We start from the raw sequence: 21007 nt of genomic DNA, 5'->3' as shown, positions 1-21007 counted from the left end.
TTGATGGACTTCCTGAGGTATAATGTTTATGTATGTGAGTGTGTGTGGTGACAGTGTTGGGGCAGGGAAGGTAGCAAGCCCTTTGACTACAGAACCATGTCCACATTTTCCAATCAGCTTACAACAATAAGGCCAGTATTTTTGTTTCCATTTGTCTGTTTTCTCCATCTTATTTCCCAATTTGTTCCAAAATTGACAGGGGAAGAAATGAGTGTCATGTCTTGAATTCTGCAAAACCTCAACAATTATGGTAATAAAGTAGCAGTGTGGGGTGCTACTATCCATTTCCTGAATGAGGTAGTGAATGATGCCTTAACTAAGGAGAAGAGGCTTCTAGAATATTACTCCACCTAGACCAAGACATTCTTGCCCAGTGGCATTATTTATAGTCATCTAGTATTAATAGCTTAAGTTGTCTTCTAAGAATTGTGTCCCAAGGAATCCACAGACTCCTTACTAAGTTGCCTTGTTAGGTTAATATCTATCAGAAAACACATACTGGACAAAGCAATACTTAGGAATTAATAATAGTCTTCTCTTTATTTTTACCTTCTTCTCCTTCTCACTCTTCTCTTTCCTTCTTGTCAACTTCTCATCATGGAAAGATCAAGTTAATGTGTAAATTGGGGGAATATATGTGGGGTAAATTCAGATGAAATTCAGATTTAATGTATGTAGTGAGAAATTACAATGGTCTGTTTGCTCCTCTATGCCAGAGGGAGATTCCTCCAGGCATGGATGCTCCTTGTTCTTATTTCCATTTCTTGTTTTGGTAGCCTTATAATTTTCTACCAATTTCCACTTTGAATCCTCCTAAAGTCTTTGAAAAATAAGTAATATTTGCAAAAGAACAACAACAATACAGATATAAGGAACCAAAATAACATTCATAATAACCTGGTTAGTAGGGAATCAAGAATGTTGGATATTGTCTACCCTCTCCCTAAGCCGCCTCCTTTCAACCTTGTCCGCCGGTTGGCGTGGCCTTTGGTGCAGCCGCGGCGGCTCCCGTTCCTGCCTAGCTCTGTCCCCTCTTTCCCTCCCCACCAGATCCTGGAGTTCGGCCACCATGGCTTTACTCACTGAGGCTGCCCGGCTCTTGGGAGCTAAGAATGCATCCTGTGTTGTTTTTGCTGCCCGGCATGCCAGTGCTTCCTCCACAAATTTGAAAGACATATTGGCTGATCTGATACCTAAAGAGCAGGCCAGAATTAAGACCTTCAGGCAGCAACATGGCAAGACAATGGTGGGCCAAATCACTGTGGACATGATGTATGGTGGCATGAGAGGCATGAAGGGATTGGTATATGAAACATCAGTTCTTGATCCTGATGAGGGCATCTCTTTCCGAGGAATTAGTATCCCTGAATGCCAGAAAGTGCTGCCCAAGGTTAAGGGAGGGGAAGAACCCCTCCCATAGGGCTTATTTTGGCTGCTGGTAACTGGACAGATCCCAACAGAGGAACAGGTATCTTGGCTGTCAAAAGAGTGGGCAAAGAGGACAGCTCTGCCTTCCCATGTGGTCACCATGCTGGACAACTTTCCCACCAATCTACACCCCATGTTTCAGCTCAGTGCAGCCATTACAGCCCTCAACAGTGAAAGTAAATTTGCCTGGGCATATGCAGAGGGTATCAACCAAACCAAATACTGGGAGTTGATTTATGAAGACTGTATGGATCTGATCGCAAAGCTACCTTGTGTTGCAGCAAAAATCTACCGGAATCTCTACTGGGAAGGCACCAGTATTGGGGCCATTGACTCTAAGCTGGACTGGTCCCACAATTTCACCAACATGTTAGGCTATACGGATGCACAGTTCACTGAGCTCATGCGCCTGTACCTCACTATCGACAGTGACCATGAGCGTGGCAATGTAAGTGCCCATACCAGCCACTTGGTGGGCAGTGCCCTTTCAGACCCTTACCTGTCCTTTGCAGCAGCCATGAATGGGTTGGCAGGGCCTCTACATGGACTAGCAAATCAGGAAGTGCTTGATTGGCTAACACAACTACAGAAGGAAGTTGGCAAAGAAGTATCAGATGAGAAGTTACAAGACTACATCTGGAACACACTCAACTCAGGACGGGTTGTTCCAGGCTATGGTCATGCAGTACTAAGGAAGACTGATCCACGATACACCTGTCAGCGAGAGTTTGCTCTGAAACATCTGCCTAATGACCCCATGTTTAAGCTGGTTGCTCAACTATACAAGATTGTGCCCAATATCCTCTTGGAACAGGGCAAGGCCAAGAACCCTTGGCCCAATGTAGATGCTCACAGTGGGGTGCTGCTCCAGTACTATGGCATCACAGAGATGTATTACTACACAGTCCTGTTCGGGGTGTCACAGGCACTTGGTGTATTGGCACAGCTCATCTGGAGCCGAGCCCTAGGCTTCCCTCTAGAGAGGCTCAAGTCCATGAGCACTGATGGTCTGATGAAGTTTGTGGATTCTAAGTCAGGGTAAAAGTGGAGACTGGGAGGAAACTGACTTATCAGAAAATGAGGAAGCTTAAAAAAAAAATATATATATATATATATATATATATATACATATATATATATACCTTTGTTTCAGGGGGCCTTTAAAGACTTAAGATTAATTGTATCTGAGGCACTGATAATATGTTTGAGGTTAAAATATAAATTATGACTTTAAAAGATGAAAAGTGACCACGTCTTCCCTAACCAGGTCCCTTCCCCTGCCTGGTATGAGTTGCCCATCAACTGTAGGATGACCAGGACTAATGCATGTAGTATGGGTTAGATTTGGTTCCCTGCCATCTCCAGAGTGATAATCTGGCTCTTCTTTCTCTGGGTCAAAGCTGGTTGCAGAGAATCTTCAGTCACTTCAGAGATTTTGCTTCTACTCTGCTAAGCCCTCAATTAGCCAGCAAACCAGGATTCTGCCCCTTTTGTTTACATAGGAATCATGTTGGATTGTCAGCTGTACCAAGCTCTTTGGCCCTACCCATGCACACAAACATCTCCTAGAAGAACCTGTTGGTTAGCTGGACATGCTTTGGCAATTTTTTTATGTTACCAGGTGACCATAAAAGCATGGCATTTGTTGTGACTGGCACCCAGTGTTTGATTTTCACGTTTTAAAATTATCTCGTTAAAATTAAGGTCTGGGAGTGTTTTGTTTCCCATTATTTTTTTTTTATTATTATTATTTTTTCCCATGCTATCACTCATTTGTTAAGTTTCCTATTACTTTAAAATTAACCTCCTTCCAGACTTTCTATACCTGCTGCACCTCAAGATGAGGATGTTCTGGACCTTTCCCTCTTGGTCCCTATTAGAGACCTCTTTCAACAGATCTGTCTGATCCATGGTCTTTCCCAGTCATTGGGTTTTATCAGTGCTTAATGTGAACTAAGTTTTTTACTTCCACAGAATATAAGCCACTACCTTCTGACCCACCCTCCAGCCCCCCTTTAATATACTGTGGGACAAGGACTTAGGAATGACCAGCATATCTTCAGAGTCTGGTTCCAGGGTTACTAGCACCTCTTTTTGAATAGGGAAATCATTCAAGATTAGATGTGGACTCCTTTGAATATCAGTTCTGGGGAGTGAGGGCATTAAAAATAGTAAGCTTCCCTCTTCATCCCCTGCCTCAAAAAAATGCCCCCTTATTTATCAACATCCTTTTCCTGCCCCTTCCCCAAGAGCTCACAGTACAGTGTTTTAGAAGCCCCATTTGCACAGGTTTTCAGCGACTCAGAATGCTCCACTGCCTTTTCTTTGAGAAAGGGTTGATACACTCCTACTGTGCCCCTTTTTTCCCTCAAAACTCCTGCCTGTGTTTGTGTGGATTCCTAACCCCCAGAACCACACTGTTGAGATGGACACATTGTAAACCCTTGGATAACTGTCAGGTCATTATGCAGACTTCGGGTTATTCTGTATAAAATGCAAAATAAATGTTTTTATTAACAATGCTTGAGTCTGCTATTAAATAAGAACTGGAGGAATCTTTATTACGAGGTAAGGAATCTGGCTAGTAAGATCCTGAACGTAGCAGGTTATAAGTTATCCTCTGCATCCCTTTATCTTTTAGAGAGGTTTGGCCTTCTTTTACCCTAATCAGAGGAAAGGTTCCTGAGAGATTCCCAAAAGAGATTTCTGTCCTTCCTCAAGGCTAGGAAATCCTTGAACTTTATCCCCTAACCTTCTTAATTTTGTTGTAGGGTAGAGCACTCAAGGACTACAGCTGAGACCACAAGTGCTTATGTGAATAATCCAAGAATTGGTCTAGTCCACTGAGTGAAAGGAACAAACTATACGAAGGAAAAATGGGCTACAATTGCTAGCTCAGGAGCTGAGCCACTAGAAGGCTCTGGTACTTCTTGGAGTGCCTACTCTTTGCAGCTTCCCTTAAGGAGGTCCCAAAAATAACAAGAGGTGGTCCTGAGGGCATCAGATATATGGGAGATCTGAGACCAGATGATTCTCGCCTAAGACTCCTGCTGCAACTGACCTTCTGAAAAAGTCTATAAATAGGCAAGGGGGTGGGTACGAGGTCCTGGCTTGTAGAATTTGATACTATAGTTAGCAGGGACACTATGTCCAAGAGGCCTTCTTACACCTTCACTCCTCCAGGGAAGGAAGCCACGACGTTCATCTATTCTGCTTTATCTACATTATTCCCCCAAGAAACAATACAATAAAGTCAAATACACACTGAAAAAAAAAAAAAAAAAAAGAATGTTGGATATTGAATGCCTCTCTGGTTTTTAGAATTTTTATTAATAGTTTAAATGTAATTTATTCATATAAATATATCAATGTTTTCTAACTTGGGCCATATACTGGAAAAGGAAAGGAATAAGTTAAAGAAAAATATATTTTGATAAAAACGATCTTTATGAAGATTGGTTTTGAAGTCTTAAAATATGGGTTATTTTATATTATATGGCAGTCATTTGAAAATTATTTGGGTAAAAGTTACATTAAAAGAGGCAATTCCTTAAAAAAAGCAAACATCCTTAATCACGAATGAAAGGCTCATTAATGAGTCAATAAATGTGGAAGATGAATTACGTCAGGAGAATAGGGATTGCCAAATATCAAATGATTTCATGGAAAAGAGACAATATATACTGCTGAGGCAGTCAAAATATCCTCTTAATATAGATATAGAAAATCTGTTCATTGTTTAAGACAGCCATGTGAAGTCATGTTTGGAAAGACCACTGACATCTTTATGTTGTTAGTTAACATGCAGTATATTTTAATAAACTGTAGATGTTATTATTCTTAAAAATTTATATCCAATTCTAAAAAAGGGAAACAATAACACTATTAAAATAGAAGTATAAACTAAAGAAAAATTTAGAAGAAATATATATATACTCCAAACCTAGGTTTTTCATTTTACCTAGGAAAAATATCTAACTGCTTTAAAATGTTTTACAAAGCCTTGCAATGGATGATTCCTGCCTGTTTTTTTGATATCATATCATGCTATTTTTCTCCCTCATATACCACATTCTTGGCACACAGGCCATTTTTCAGTTTCTCAAACCCACTCTATTTTTACTGACCTCAAGGTCTTAAATTCAAAGTTCCTTATCTGGTATTCTGGCAGAAGAGCTCCTTCTGCACTATTTACTGGGAAACTCTATCCTTCAAGGGCTGGTGTCATTTTAAGTATCATTTTTCGCAAAACAAGGCCTTCTCTGTCTACACTCACACGACCCCTGTATCCTCTTGCTCCAATATCTAAGAATCTGTGATTATTATATTGAATTATGGTCAATCGTTAATAAACATAAGGGGCACAACACCCCTCAAAGTCTACGGTCCTTATCAGAACCCTAACCAATAAACTCAACAAATATTTTGACTATTTATGAAAGTGCAGTACAGATTTTTAAATAATTTTGAATCATCAAATGTAGTAAAATGAGTTGCATTTTCACAGAGACATGCTGTTTTATTAGCTAAAGTTTCTATGACAGATAAACTTTGTTAACTTGACAAAACTATAAAACTGATGAATTAAATGATATAATTTGATTATTGCTTCCTAAATCTCTATATGTTTAATTGGATATATGAAAAAGGGGTGGGTATGTAATTGATCTTTTTAATTTTAATCATCATAATGTATCATTCCAGGAATCATAGAGCTAAATTTAAGGCCAAACATAGTACTTGCACTCACCATTCATTCAACAAATATTTATTGAGTACCTTTCACATACCAATGAAGAGCTGGCCAAACCTCTGAGAATCAATTTTCCCATAAATCAATTCATCTAATAATCAATTCACCAGGATCAAAAACATGCTTGCTAATTATTATTTCCTAATATCACTTTATCTACAAAATTATTCATGTATACTCTACATTATAATTTTCTGCATTAGCATTGGGCAGATTATCTACACTTGTTAAGCTTTCACTACTATGCCCTTGGTCCTAATTATTCCTTTTATTTATTTATTTATTTAATTTGTTTGTTTATTTATTTATTTTATTTTGGCATATTATGGGGGTACAAATTTTAAGGTTTCAATAAATGCCCTTTCCCCCTCCCCCTACAAGTCTGAGTTTCCAGCGTGACCATCCCCCAGATGGTGCAACAAGATCAAATCAGAACTAAACGAAATTGAAAACAGGGAAGCTATTCAGGAGATTAATAAAACAAAAAGTTGGTTCTTTGAAAAAATAAACAAAATTGACACACCATTGGCTAAGCTAATGAAAAGCAGAAAAGAGAAATCTCTAATAAGCTCCATCAGGAAAAAAAAGGAGATATCACAACTGATCCCAAAGAGATACAAGATATAATTTATGAATACTACAAAAATCTTTATGCACACAAACGGGAAAATGTGGAGGAAATGGACAAATTTCTAGAAACACACAGCCACCTAGGCTCAACCAGGAAGAAATAGATTTCCTGAACAGACCAATCTCAACAGCTGAAATAGAAACAGCAATTAAAAATCTCCCTAAAATGAAAAGTCCCGGTCCAGATGGTTTCACACCCAAATTTTACCACACTTACAAAGAAGAACTAGTATCTATCTTGCAGAAATTATTCCACAACATCGAGAAGAAAGGAAACCTCCCCGACACCTTTTATGAAGCAAATATTACTCTGATACCAAAACCAGGAAAGGATGCAACAAAAAAAGAAAACTACAGACCAATATTCCTAATCAATAGATGCAAAAATTTTCAACAGAACCTTAGCTAACCGAATCCAGACGCTTATCAAAAACATAATCCGTCACAACCAAGTGGTTGTGATGCAGGGATGGTTCAACATACATAAATCTATAAGTGCAATTCACCACATAAACAGAAGCAAAAACAAAGACCACATGATTCTTTCAATAGATGCAGAAAAAGCTTTTGACAAAATTCAACACCCTTTCATGATATGAACACTTAATAAAATAGGCATAGAAGGAACATACCTAAAAATGATACAAGCCATATATGACAGACCCATAGCCAACATCATACTGAATGGGGAAAAATTGAAAGCATTCCCAATTAGAACTGGAACCAGACAAGGCTGCCCACTATCTCCACTTCTATTCAACATAGTGCTGGAAGTCCTGGCTACAGCAATCAGACAGGAAAGTGGAATTAAAGGTATCCAAATAGGGGCAGAAGAGATCAAACTTTCACTGTTTGCTGATGATATGATATTATATTTAGAAAACCCCAAAGATTCAACCAAGAAACTCCTGGAACTGATAAATGAATTTAGTAAAGTCTCAGGATACAAAATCAATACACAGAAATCAGAGGCATTCATATACGCCAACAACAATCAAATTGAGAACCAAATCAAAGACTCAATTCCCTTCACAATAGCAACAAAGAAATTAAAGTACCTAGGAATATACTTAACCAAGGAGGTAAAAGACCTCTACAGGGAGAACTATGAAACACTAAGGAAGGAAATAGCAGAGAATGTAACCAGATGGAAATCCATTCCATGCTTGTGGATCGGCAGATTCAACGTCATTAAAATGTCTATACTACCCAAACTGATCTATAGATTCAATGCAATACCTATTAAAATCCCATCAGCATTCTTCACAGTTATTCCTTGTTTTTTACTGTCTGGGTTTTTTTTTTTTTTTTTTGGGTGGGGAGAGCATATTCTTTTTTTTTAATTTATAAAGATCGTCTCAAATTTTACTTTTGTCATTCAGGTTATATGCAAGTCAGCATAAACCTAAAATAATAACACTCTCTTCTTTCATCTGAGTCATTGTGGTTGTGTGACATCAGTCCTGACTTCCATGGGATGGTTCTCAGATATGCTTTCCAGGCACATAAGCTTTGTTATTATAAACCTTTGTTGCTTTGTGCAGCCACCTATCCACCCCGTGGTGGAAACGGTGTTTCTTGAACTTGTGATTGCAACCTCCACAAACCTGCAAAGGAGGCCATGGCAGAGGGGACAAAGATGGATTCTGCATTTTCTACGTGGTTTTACATTTACAGAACCATTCATTCCTCATTACAGCATTGTCAGAAAAAGAGCATTCTTTCCAGTTTATCAATAAGGAAACTAAATCTTAAGGGGATCAGGAATTTCTGACCTTCCCCCAACACCCCTTAGTTTTTCACACTTTGCTATTTTGGCTCTACTGGAAACAGCAAGGAATGCTTTTCAAGAATAAATATTGAGTACTCTGTTCAATGCAGAAATAACATGCTTTGGGATTATATTTTAAGGCATTGTTGCCATTTTTAAATTCCTTAAAAAGATAAATGGGAAGTAATAATGAAGAGAGAATAGGTTTTTGTCAGGGGGATGCATTTGTTTTGTAGGCAGAACAAATTGCCACAAACTTAGTGGCTTACATCAACCCCCATTTATTATCTTACAGTTCTATAGATCAGAAGTTCTAGGTGGTTTGTCTGGGTCCTCTGCTCTGGGTGTCACTATGTTGAAAAAAGATGCTGACACCTCTGGACTCTTAATGGAAGGTTCTGAGAATCCAGGTCCTGCCAGGCCCATTCATGCTGTTGATAGAATTCAGTTTCTTTTTTTTTTTTTTTTTTTTTTTTTTTTTTTTTTTTTTTTTTTTTTTTTTGAGACAGAGTCTTGCTTTGTTGCCCAGGCTAGAGTGAGTGCCGTGGCGTCAGCCTAGCTCACAGCAACCTCAAACTCCTGGGCTCCAGTGATCCTTCTGCCTCAGCCTCCCGGGTAGCTGGGACTACAGGCATGCGCCACCATGCCCGGCTAATTTTTTTATATATATATCAGTTGGCCAATTAATTTCTTTCTATTTATAGTAGAGACGGGGTCTCGCTCTTGCTCAGGCTGGTTTTGAACTCCTGACCTTGAGCAATCCGCCCGCCTCGGCCTCCCAAGAGCTAGGATTACAGGCGTGAGCCACAGCGCCCGGCCAGAATTCAGTTTCTTGTCACTGAAATACTAAGGTTCTTTTTTTCTTGCTGTCAGCTGAGAGTTGCCCTTACCTGCAATAGGCCCCTCTCTGGTCCATGCATACAGTTTCTACATCTCAGAGTCAGGAAAGGTGTGTTGAATTTTTCTCATGCTTAGAATCTCCTTTGTCTTTCTCTTTTTATTCTAGCTGGAGAACATTCTCTGCTTTTAAGGGCTCATGAGTATTAGATTGGACCTGCCTGGATAATCAGAGATAATCTCCCCTATTTAACGTCTATAACCTTAATTACATCTGCAAAGTCCCTTTTGCAATGTAATGTTAACATATTCATAAATTCCAGGATTAGTCATGAGCATCATTGGGGGGCCATTCTGCCTATCACAGACAGAAGAAGAATAGAAGAGGGAGAAACTATATCTGAGAGAATTTTTGATACTTTTGTTAGATGAAATTTGCTCTAAGTATAAGATTCCCTGTTTAATGATTGTTTTCCCATGTAGTTGAAATTTGTGGTTAAATAACTAAACAGAACCATAGTTTAGGATATTTTTATCTTCCATTTTTGGTATAGGCTGGTTTTATTTTGAGGTTTTGGTTCTAATTTATAACTTTTCAAGTATAATTAAGTATAATTTTTGAAAAAAATTTTTTGCTTGTCTGTTTGGAATACATTTTTCTTGATTACCGCTGATTTTTGGCTTATTGTAGCTTTATTTGGATTACTGTGGTGATTAACATTACGGCTGAGTACAGAGGGTTGGAAATTCTAACTAAGATTTCTAAAGATCTGAAAATTGAAGGAGCAGACGGGACAGTTAGAAGTAATGAGTTACAAATGGCAACTTGTATTTTTATGGGAAATCATTTCTTTCCTTGAGGAAATATGTTTTGTATTGGTTTTTAGAGTGTTTAGTCTTTGGAGAAATACTTGTAATTTTAGAAAACACAGCAATTGTATTTTTGAATTAAATGTCACTTAAGCCTTTATGTCATGTATTCTTTTCTTTTCTTTTTTTTTTTTTTTTTTTTTTGAGACAGAGTCTCACTCTGTTGCTTGGGCTAGAGTGCAGTGGCATCAACCTAGCTCACAGCAACCTCAAACTCCTCCTCAAATGACCCTCCTTTCCTCAGCCTCCTGAGTAGCTGGAACTACAGGCACTTGCCACCATGACCAGCTAATTTTTTCTATATTTAGTAGAGATGGGGTTTCACTCTTGCTCAGCTAGTCTTGAACTCCTGAGCTCAAGTGATCCTCCTGCCTCAGCCTCCCAGAGTGCTAGGATTACAGGTGTGAGCCAGCATGGCCAGCCAATGCCATGTATTCCAAGCTCTTTCAATTAGAAATAACTTTACCCCTATTCCAAAGAATTCAAGTAGTTCAGGGTTAAACAGCATGTCATTATGTTGTTAGGGGTGCCTCAACTTCATCCCTCCAGAAATGTTCTATTTTATGGTTTCTTTTTCTAGTTCAATAGAAAAATATTGACATAAATTAAAAGTGAGGTCTGAGTTTTTCTTCTGGGAATTATCCCCTTCTTTTCTTCCTGTATTGACATTACATTCATCCATTTCATTTTGCCTAGAGACAAAATCTGTTATATCAGTTTTCCCTCTACATTTTGCCTGACAAAAACTGTGGAAGACAGCTGTTTTAATGTTGAAATGAATCCAATTTCTACTAAGTATGTCCTCAGAGCTTTAGGAAGTTTATTTTTAACTCTGACAGAATTAATTTAGAATAAGACGTAAATGACCAGTGTTGTCCCTGTCTAATTTTCTGAAGAATGTGTGGTTACCTCTGCCTTTGAGTAAGCAGCAGAAATGTACGCTCTCAAGTAAACCACAAAAATATTATTGCAGGGTAAAATAATGCACTTACTCAATTTCTGTTGCAGTTGTTTGACTTGACTGAAATTTTCATCAGTTGATTAATAATTTAAAAGAAGTTATCCATTTATCTGCAAACCTGTGTAATTTATAAAGCCTATACTCAAAGATACTGTAGTTTATATGCCAGGTTGTGGTTGGTGGTGAGAGAATGAGGTGTAAAAAGGAAAATGATGTCGCATTGAATTCCACTGAAAGATCGTTGCCCTGGGAAACCAGCTGCCTTTCTTGGGCTTCAGAAGCACCTGGACATTTCTTTTATGACCAGGTCTGAGAAAGAACGAACAGTTCTTAAACACTTTTGAGGAGTCTGCCTCCCTCTTCCCTCATTCACTGCATGTGGATTGAGTCTCCAAAGTGCACAGTGTGTGCGTATGACTATGTGTGCACGTGCCTGTGTTGGGATAAGGGGAGGGACAAACTGTTCTTTCTTTGTTCCATCCTTCACTTTGAAAAGGATGAGAGAAGAGCCTGGGTCCCAACATAGGCCAGAACTGGGTTTGAATTATAGCGCCATCCCTTGTCAATATCTGTGTGATCAGTGAGTATCAGTTTCCATGTAAAATGGGGAGAATAATACCAAGGACTAAAGATAATTTATGTAAAGCACCCTGTGCATTTTTGGTACCATTGTGGACAGTTAATAATAATTAGTAGTTGTTATTATTGTTACTGTTATCAAAATCCTCTTGTCACTATATTTATTAATGTATTCTTCTATGGGAAACATGAATAGATACAAATTAGTTATTCTTCATCATTGTTTAAAAAAAATGTCGAGAGCCCCACACCCTGGGTGGCTTCATGAGCACTGCAGGCTCTGAGCATGCAGTTGCTGTCAGAAGGAACTTGCAGCATTTAGCTCTATCTTTGTAGTTTATTAATCTGCTACCATGGAAACAGATATTTAATCTTTAAAAAACAAGAAAAAACGGCTTTCAACAAAGCCCTGTTTCAAATAATGTGTTGGTGGTGGGCAGTTTCTTTCTTTCTTTTTTTAAAAATATGATTTCTAAGTGACTAACCTCATTTTTGGCAATCTGATTTGAGTTTCCATGGAAACAGAAGTGACAGCTGAGGCCTCCAAGCTCTTGTAACTGGTGGGGCTCAGGTTAAGTCTTGCAAATGTCAGTTGTCCCAAGGCACCTAAAGGAGCCAACAGAAATAAGAGTTAGCTGATCTCTAGAGAAAGGAAAGGAGCAATAAATCAAACATTTACAAAATCATATGTGCAGAATGCTGTGAGTTTGAGAAAAGCGAGAAAAGCATGTGTAATGGGTAGGCAGAGAGAGACTCACGGATGTAATTCACGGTTAGAAATTACACAATCTGGCTTCATACTAAACACCTTTTCCTGAGTGGCTAAAGCAACTTACCTATTTGTCATGTATTTTTGTTACACTGAGCACATGAAAAGGCTGAAACGTTGGGGGGGTTAATAAAATACCACAAAATGGACCTATGATTTAATAGCATGAGAACTTAATATGAAAGAAAAAAATTAAATGAAAATGTATAAAAGCCAAACTTATAAAGATAGATATGTTTAAATGACATAGGCCCAAATATTTCTGTGGGGGCTTTCATAATTGGTGTTTGTAGAGATTTTTATAATTCTTAATTAGAATTTTTCTAATTCTTTCACAATGCTATTATATATCTCCCAGGCTAGCTGATATAAAAGTAGTAATCACTATCTTACTTTATAAAGACTTTCCAGTAATTCCACATCACATTAGAGGAAGAAAAATCACAATTTCACTTCTTGAGTTTCTACTATGTACTATAAATCAAGAGGCCACTTGTTCTTTTTCCTAACTCAAATATATTGTGAGTATGTGAATGTTTATTTGTGTGCTGTATCTCCATGGGAAAAGCTGTACCTCTGAATCGTCTTGCGACAGGTGGGTACCCACCACTCTAGGCCACTCTGACCACCACATCTTTTACTAAAAATTTTACTTGGGTCCTGTGGGTATTTATAAAGTTTTCTTTATAAATATCTAAATGAGTTTCCATAACTGAAAGTTTTATAAAGAAAACAAAAGGTTTAGTTGAGGACTGAGTTTGCTTTATGTCATGCACAATATACGGTTTCTCAACATTTAAGCATAATATTGGAAAATGATACTCATTTTATCCTACTGAGGAATTATTTTATTATAGGAAAATTTTATTATTTTCTGAGTATGAAAGTACTGTGTACTCTTTTTAAAAGCTTTTATAAACCAATCAAAAGAATTAAAAAGAAGATAAAATTCATTCACAATCTCTTTATCCAATTAGTATTCATATATAAAGCATGCACATATAAAATCCTCTCACATAAATGCTTATATAAATGTGGCTTAAATATAATCATAACACCCTTTCACATATACTCATATAAATTAGTAACATTAATTTAATTACAATATGTGTACTCTTTCTAATATGTTTTATTTTTAACCTTAAATATGTTATAAATATCATTCCATGCATCTAGCCATAAAATCAACACTAACTTTAGTAGTGGCTTTGTAATTGTTCCTTGCTGAGCATGTATATGCAAACCTACCCCTAAAGGCTGAGGGAGCTGAGAGACCAATGAAAAAGGCTGACAAATCTAGTTTTTCAGAAAGAAACATTTAATGGGGATTCAGGAACAGAAGTGATGTCTTGGGCAGCTGAGAGACAGTGGATCCCTACATCTGTCCTCCAGAAACTATCCTTCATTATTATTATTTTTTTCTTGGACAAATCTTTTTTTATCCCAGCTTTATGGAGATATAATTGAAAAATACAAATGGTATATATTCAAGGTGTGCAATGTGATTCATCTACAGATGCATTATGTAATGATTACAATAATCAAATTATCTGACACATTCGTCACCACACATAGTTACTTTTTGTGTGTGTACGTGTGTGTGTGGGGGGAGTGAGGGCACTTCATATCTACTCTATTGGCAAATTTCAAGTAAACAATATAGTATTATCAATTATTGCTGCTATCCTGTACATTAGCTCCTCAGACCTTATTCATCTTATAACTGAGAGTTTATATACTCTTTGACCAACATTCCCCACTTTCTCTGTGCCCTAGCCCCTGGCAAACATCATTCAGGGTATATTTTTGATAAAGATGCAATGTCAAATGTGACCTCCCTAAGTAATGATTATTTCTCTCCTCTATCCCATTGCTCCAGAACCCTAAGCCTGGCCATATGAGAATCAGGGCTTGTCTTTTCCAGGTCTTGGAGTTCTTCCTTAATCAGTCATAGGAGCTAATGTGCAATGATCCAGGTGAAAATAATTGTTCAACTGAAAGAAAGCAGTAGGAAAACAATAGATCATTCACCTCAACCAGAAAGTGGGGGAGTCCACTGGCTAAATTTCAAAACAGCCTTAGAATCCTTCCTCTCATCATAAATTGTGTGGTTTTCTTTTCTCCTCTACCTACTAACTGCTTCCTATTCTCTCTTTCTTTCTGTAATTTATTGTTTTCTCTGCTCCAAAAATAATAATAATCATCTCATTCCATATGGTCTATTGTGATCGCACAATGTATTTATATGAATAGATTAAAAGGAAGAAAAATATGTAACATTTCACAAATTTGCATGTCATCCTTGGGCAGGGGCTGTGCTAATCTTCTCTGTATCATTCCAATTTTAGTATACGTGCTGCCATTTGGAGCACCAGAAAATATCTTTTATATAGCAAACTTTTTTTGTAGAACATGTGTAGGTGGTCATGCCTCAGACTATTTGACCACTAGGAAGGTTAGATAAACATCTTTATGAGTAGTTATCTATATGCTAGAGGCATTGTTTTTTTTATGAGGGGTTATCTATCTATGCTATGGAACACTTTAGTATGCAAGAGTCAGACATTGGTCATCACGGTTGGAGGTTTCGCTTCAAGATGATGTTACTCTTGCCATGGAATAGGCTGTTTTCCTACAGGAATGTTCTATTGTATAGATATACTATACATCATTTAACCAAGTCCCTATTTTTAGGATATTTACATTATTTTTCTTTTACATTGTTTGTGAATATTTTGACAAACATTATTGTACATATCTTGTGCATTTATCTGATTATTTTTTTGAATACATTTCTATAAATGGTATTTTGTATTTAAAGGGTGTATACATATTTAAAGTTTTAGGCAAAAATTGTCAATTTTCCTCCAGAATTATCGTAGTAATTTAATTACTTCCTCAGTGCTTGAAATAGCTCATTTCCCCACATTTTCATTCAAACTACATCTTCTCATTAGTTTTTAATCTTTGTTAATCATATAGATAAATAATATCTTAATTGTTACTTAATTTGCATCTCCATTACTATTGATTGAACTTATTTCATGTATTAAATGCCAGTTTTCATTTCATAATTTTTTAATTTCCAGCTTGTTTTTGGAATTTTTTCACTATATTCTTATAACATCTTTATTGAGGTATAGTTGATATAAAAAGAACTGCATATATTTAATGTGTACAATTTGATGAGTTTGGACATATGTATACACCCATGATACCATCACCACAAGCAAGAAACTAGAGATGTACAGCATTTCCCAAAGTTTTCTTTGCATCCCTTTGCTTTTTGTGTGTGTGTGGTAAGAACACTTAACACGAGATCTACCTTCTTAAACTTTGAAGTGCTTAATGCTGTATTGTTAACTATAGGTAGTACATTATAAAGCAGATCCCTAGAATTTATTCATATAGTATAACTCAAAGTTTAATTCCATAGAAAAATAATTCCCCATTTCTCCCTTCCCCTAGGCCCTAGCAACCATTAATGTATTCTCTGTTTCTATGAGTTTGACTATTTAACACAGCTTATATAACTGGAATTATGCAGTGTTTGCCTTTCTCTGATTGACTTATTTCATTTAGTGTAATGTCCTTCAGGTTCATCTATGTTGCCACAAATGGAAAGATTTTCTTCTTTTTTAAGGCTGAATAAAATTTTGTTGTATGTATATACCAAATTCCCTTTATCTATTAACCTATCAAGGGACACTTGGATTGTTTCCACATCTTGGCTATTGTAAATAATGCTACAATGAACATGAGAGTGCAGATATCTCTTCAAGATCCTGATTTTAATTCCTTTGGATATATACCCAGAAGTGGGATTGTTGGATCATATGATAGTTCTATTTTTAATTTTTTGAGAAACCTTTATGCTGTTATTATCTTGCTGCTGCACTATTCTCTTTATGTTGAAAGGATATTAATCTTTTATCAAATATAAAATTAAAATATTTTCCAGTTTATTGTTTGCCCTTTGCATATAAAATTATTTTTTAAATTAAAAAATTTAATTTTTATATATTATACTAATATTTTTCTTTATAGATTTTGCCTTTTTTATTATGTGTAGAAAGGCTTTACTCGCCCTAAATTTATATCAGTAGACTTTTAGATTTTCTAGTTTTTTAAAAATTTATACTTTGATTTGTAATTTATTTTGATATAAGATTGGAGGAATGAATAAAACTACGTCATTTCAGAAAATTGAATTTAGTTACTTTCACATTTTTTTCACTAATTTGAAATACTTCCATTACCACTTACTAGATCTTTAGACCCTTATATATAAAGAGTCTATCCTTTCCATTGATAAGTTGTTTGGTTTGGCAGTAATATTGCACTATTTTTTTTATAACTTTATAATGCATCTTAGTATGTTAATAAGGAAGGTTCCTTTGTTGTTTGTCTCTTAATAACAAAAGTCTTTGTTTTCACAAATTTCCAGATGAAATTGAGTCATATAATCTAGTTCCAAACAAAATTCTTACATGGATTTTAATTGGTATTGCATTACGTTTATAAGCTAATTTAGAGAAAACTGACATGTTTATAATGTAGATACTTCTTATCTAGAAACATGGTTATTGCTACAGTTTGTCAACTCTTTTTTTATGTCTTTCAGTAAAATTTGTAGTTCTATTCCCATAAACTCAGATTTTTACTTTAGTGCCCTTTTAGCACACTTTCTTCATTATGTCAAGAGAATGACTTTATGGACAATTTCTGTACCCAACATTAAGTTATCTGCTCCACATCTCACATGCATCACTCTGGGATTTACTATTTACCTGTTTCATTTCCCCATTTAGTAGCAAATTTAGCAATGTGTGCATTAACTGGAAGTTCCCATAGAGTTACAAGGTCATGGGATAATGACATTTCTACAGTAAGGGAGGGAAAATTCCAGTTATTTTTCCTCTTCTTTTGTCCAGCTTTCAATTAGTTCCTGAGACAAACTGTTCTGGCTTGTATGTTTGCAATTTTATGGTGACTAACGGGTGTGAATTGAGGAAGTCAATTCACAAAAAGAAGAGACAAAAAGGAAGTCTCCTATGACCTAACATATACTTTCCACTTATCTCTCAGGAGAGACTGCATTTCACCATTATGGGTCCAATCTTTTGGGTTAAGGCTGTGTCTCCAAAAAATTAAAAATAACTCTTGGAGGAGTAACCTCTTACGCTATTGCCTTAGTCAGTTTGGGCTGCTATAATAAATTATATGAAACTGGGTGACTTAAACAGCAAACATTTATTTCTCACAGTTCTAGAGGATGGGAAGTTCAAGATCAAGTTGCTAACAGATTCAGTATCTGGTGAGTGCCCGCCTGGTGTGTAGATGGCAACTTCCTGCTCTGTTTTCATATGGCACAACACAAGCTTTCATGTCTCTTCTTAAAAGGGCAATGATCCCATTCACGAGGGCTCTGCACTTAGGACATTATTACCTTTCAAGGGCTCTATCTCCTAATACCATCACCTTGGGAATTAGGATTTCAACATGGGAATTTGGGGAGAGCACAAATACTTAGTTCATTAGAAATATTATAATGCAGTAATATTTAGTTAATCAGATTATTTCCATCTGGATTGCTACATGAGAGCAAGACCCTGAACATCATAAGGTGAATAGATGCATGTTTTAATAGTGGAATGGTGCCAAAAATAGGTGCCAGGTAGAGTAGAACATGGTTGAAAGAAATGGGTGATGAGAGGACATGATGAAATGATGAAATTGAAGGAAACAGTGGTGGTCTTTTGAGGAGAAGGAAGATGTTAATAAGAAGTTGGGATAGCTCGGAAAACAAATTTTTTTTTTTTCGTCTACAGTTTGTCCTGCCTGGTTGTATAGAAAAATTGCATGGGGAATAGAAGAATAGAGGAGGTGGAGAGTATAGCTGCATTTACAGTAAGATCTATTAAATTTTCTTCCAACTAGCTCAATCTCTGTCAAAAGGAGACAGGGTTATTATTCCTAAAAAGTGAGCCAGCAGCAAAGTTCCTACCACAGATAAAATTCTACCATTATCAATGTAATCATTTCTAATGGCACATTGAGACAAACATCCAAGGCAGAATTAAAATATCTTCTTTAACATATCTTTTTCCCCAACTGTAATCATTAGAATATCATTCAATACTTCATTTACTAATAAAATATAGTCACTTTATTCCACCTAGTAGTCTATATGGCATCATTAGTGATGTGACAAATTAAAAAAAAAATCCCTTTCAAGGAGCTATGTTTTATGTGCAGCACACACAGCTGCCACTTGAAGCTCAGCTTACAATCAGTTTGATAAGTCAATCAATTTTCACTTTGTCCTCATCTTCTAGGTAACCAGAGCATCCATCCAGACCCTTGCCAAGGGAGAATATTTAAAAAGTAATATGTATTCATAATCTGTTTTCTTCGAACACTGTCTTAATGGAAGAGCAAAGAGCCACTCATGCAGTATTTTAAATCACAGTAACGCAAATTTTCTTTGATTCTGGTGAGAGAGCTTGAGGGGAAACATACTCTGGAATACAACATTGTTATATTTCAGTCTCTTATGATCCATCAGGAATGAAAACTGCACCACCTGCTATGTCTATTATGTATTTAATGTGAATAACAAGCATCCCACTGCCGGTTATTAAAACAAATTGTAAGCCATCTGACATTTTACTTATAACTGGTCCCCTGCTTCATGGCTCTGAGAAACATACAACTTGAGGCTAAGTGCTTTGTGGTAAGTCTTTTGATGTGAGTACAAGACATTTGGCCTCAAAGGAAGTCATTTATCTGCCCAAAAATTTCCCTAAAAAAAAGGCACTATATAAAATATAATTATAAAACAGCACAATGTAGGGGATGAAAAATTTCAGCAGTTGCAAAATGCATTAAGTTTTGCCTAACCTGAATATTCTTGGTGTGTGAAGTCATGAGAAAAGTGGAACATTTGGTGTTTTTTAGAAATAACTTGCAATCAAGAAGTCATGGATCTTGCTTCCCTTGTTACAGTGCAGCATTCAAATCCCACTGACATAGAGGTGGAAAGTTCAGCTGGTCCTATCTCATATACGTGGATGCAGCTAGTTGGTTTATTGGCTGTTATTTCCTGTCGGAAGTTTTTAATCCACGCCTTGTAAATGTTGAACACTAAATATGGCTCTACACTGGGGAAGAGTAATGTTTGCCAAATACCTATTGGAATTGAGAAAAAAAAAAGAGTTTGGAAATAAAATAGTGTAAAAAGGATTCTTAGGCCATGACTTCCCATGTTATAAATATTTTTGTGCTTGAATATTTTTAAGGTTTTAGAAACTATTTAAGGTCCTGGTTCTGGAACCAAGAACAATACAGAGGCAAAGGTTGGATACAGAATGCTTTTTTTTGAGACGATCATTTACCTTCTTTTCTTTGGGTCCTCTGTGGGATGTTGAAGAAATCACTGACTTCTGTTTCAGTTTCATTTGTAAAATGAAAAGTTTTGAGAAAGGAGACATTGAGTTTCTTACAATTCTAAAATTTGATAGGTTTATCTATTGATGAACTATGAACTTCTTAGGAGTTTTTTCCTACACTCCCTCCCACACACACCAAGTATCTTTCTCTATATATAGACTGTATTTCTAAAACTCCAACGAACACAAAACCAGATATTTAATACTAAACAAGATTTATATTAGAGGTCCAAAATGTGATTGGACTGGGTGACTATAGTCTTTTTTATGTCAAAAAAATATATAACAAAACAAAACCCAAGCAACACTATGTGTTTGGATTTAAATTTGCTTGAGTCAATTTTTTTTCATACCAACCTGAAATGAAAGAGTCAAATCTCAGAGAATCTAGGATCTTTTCGACTAATAGATGAGCCCACCATGTGTTGATTAATCCAAGGCTTGTGAGGTTATTTACAATCCAAGTAAACACATTCCATTTTTCAAAAACAAAATGGAACTATGGACTAAACAGTCAGTATTTTACAAACTTGTTAGATAAAAAGTTTCATTCCTGAAGAATTAAACAAGAACTTGCTGGTAAACAGTTAAACATTTCTGGAAGTCTCTTGATTCTTCTTGGTAAACATAACAAGAGACAGAGTGCAGATTGAAATTTAATAAGACTCCTACAGAGCTCTTTGAGGCTGTCCTGTGGTCCTTGCTGGGAAGAATAATAATTAGTATATAGGACTTTGTGAAGTCTAATATATTCAGATTAAATTCTCCTGAAATTACTGGTGAAATGTCATTGTTACCTATAGTTGATTTTAATTTTAATTATAGCCAAACCAAAATGTATATATATATATGTAATATATTAAAATATAAAACATATATTTTATCTAAATATAATGTATTATAAAATATATTTAACCTACATATATTATAAAATATTATAATATATTATAAAATAATT

The 21007-nt window shown here is 36.1% G+C and overlaps 1 long non-coding RNA gene, 1 other non-coding gene and 1 pseudogene across 2 annotated transcripts in view; 2 read left to right on the top strand and 1 right to left on the bottom strand.

Moving 5' to 3' along the window:
• LOC142870035 (uncharacterized) overlaps positions 1-21007 on the top strand; it is a 236903-nt gene that overhangs the window by 9373 nt on the left and 206523 nt on the right. The gene's annotated exons all lie outside the window — the stretch shown is intronic.
• Positions 944-2488, top strand: LOC105883089 (citrate synthase, mitochondrial pseudogene; annotated as a pseudogene).
• LOC142874915 (U6 spliceosomal RNA) lies at positions 14864-14970 on the bottom strand. Its single transcript, XR_012922494.1, has one exon. It is a non-coding gene; the product is annotated as a U6 spliceosomal RNA (small nuclear RNA).

Source organism: Microcebus murinus, chromosome 1 (assembly GCF_040939455.1).
Source record: "Microcebus murinus isolate Inina chromosome 1, M.murinus_Inina_mat1.0, whole genome shotgun sequence".
NCBI classification, from domain to species: Eukaryota; Metazoa; Chordata; class Mammalia; order Primates; family Cheirogaleidae; genus Microcebus; species Microcebus murinus.
Note: the sequence above shows the minus strand (reverse complement) of the source record. Positions and strands in the feature narration are given on the sequence as shown.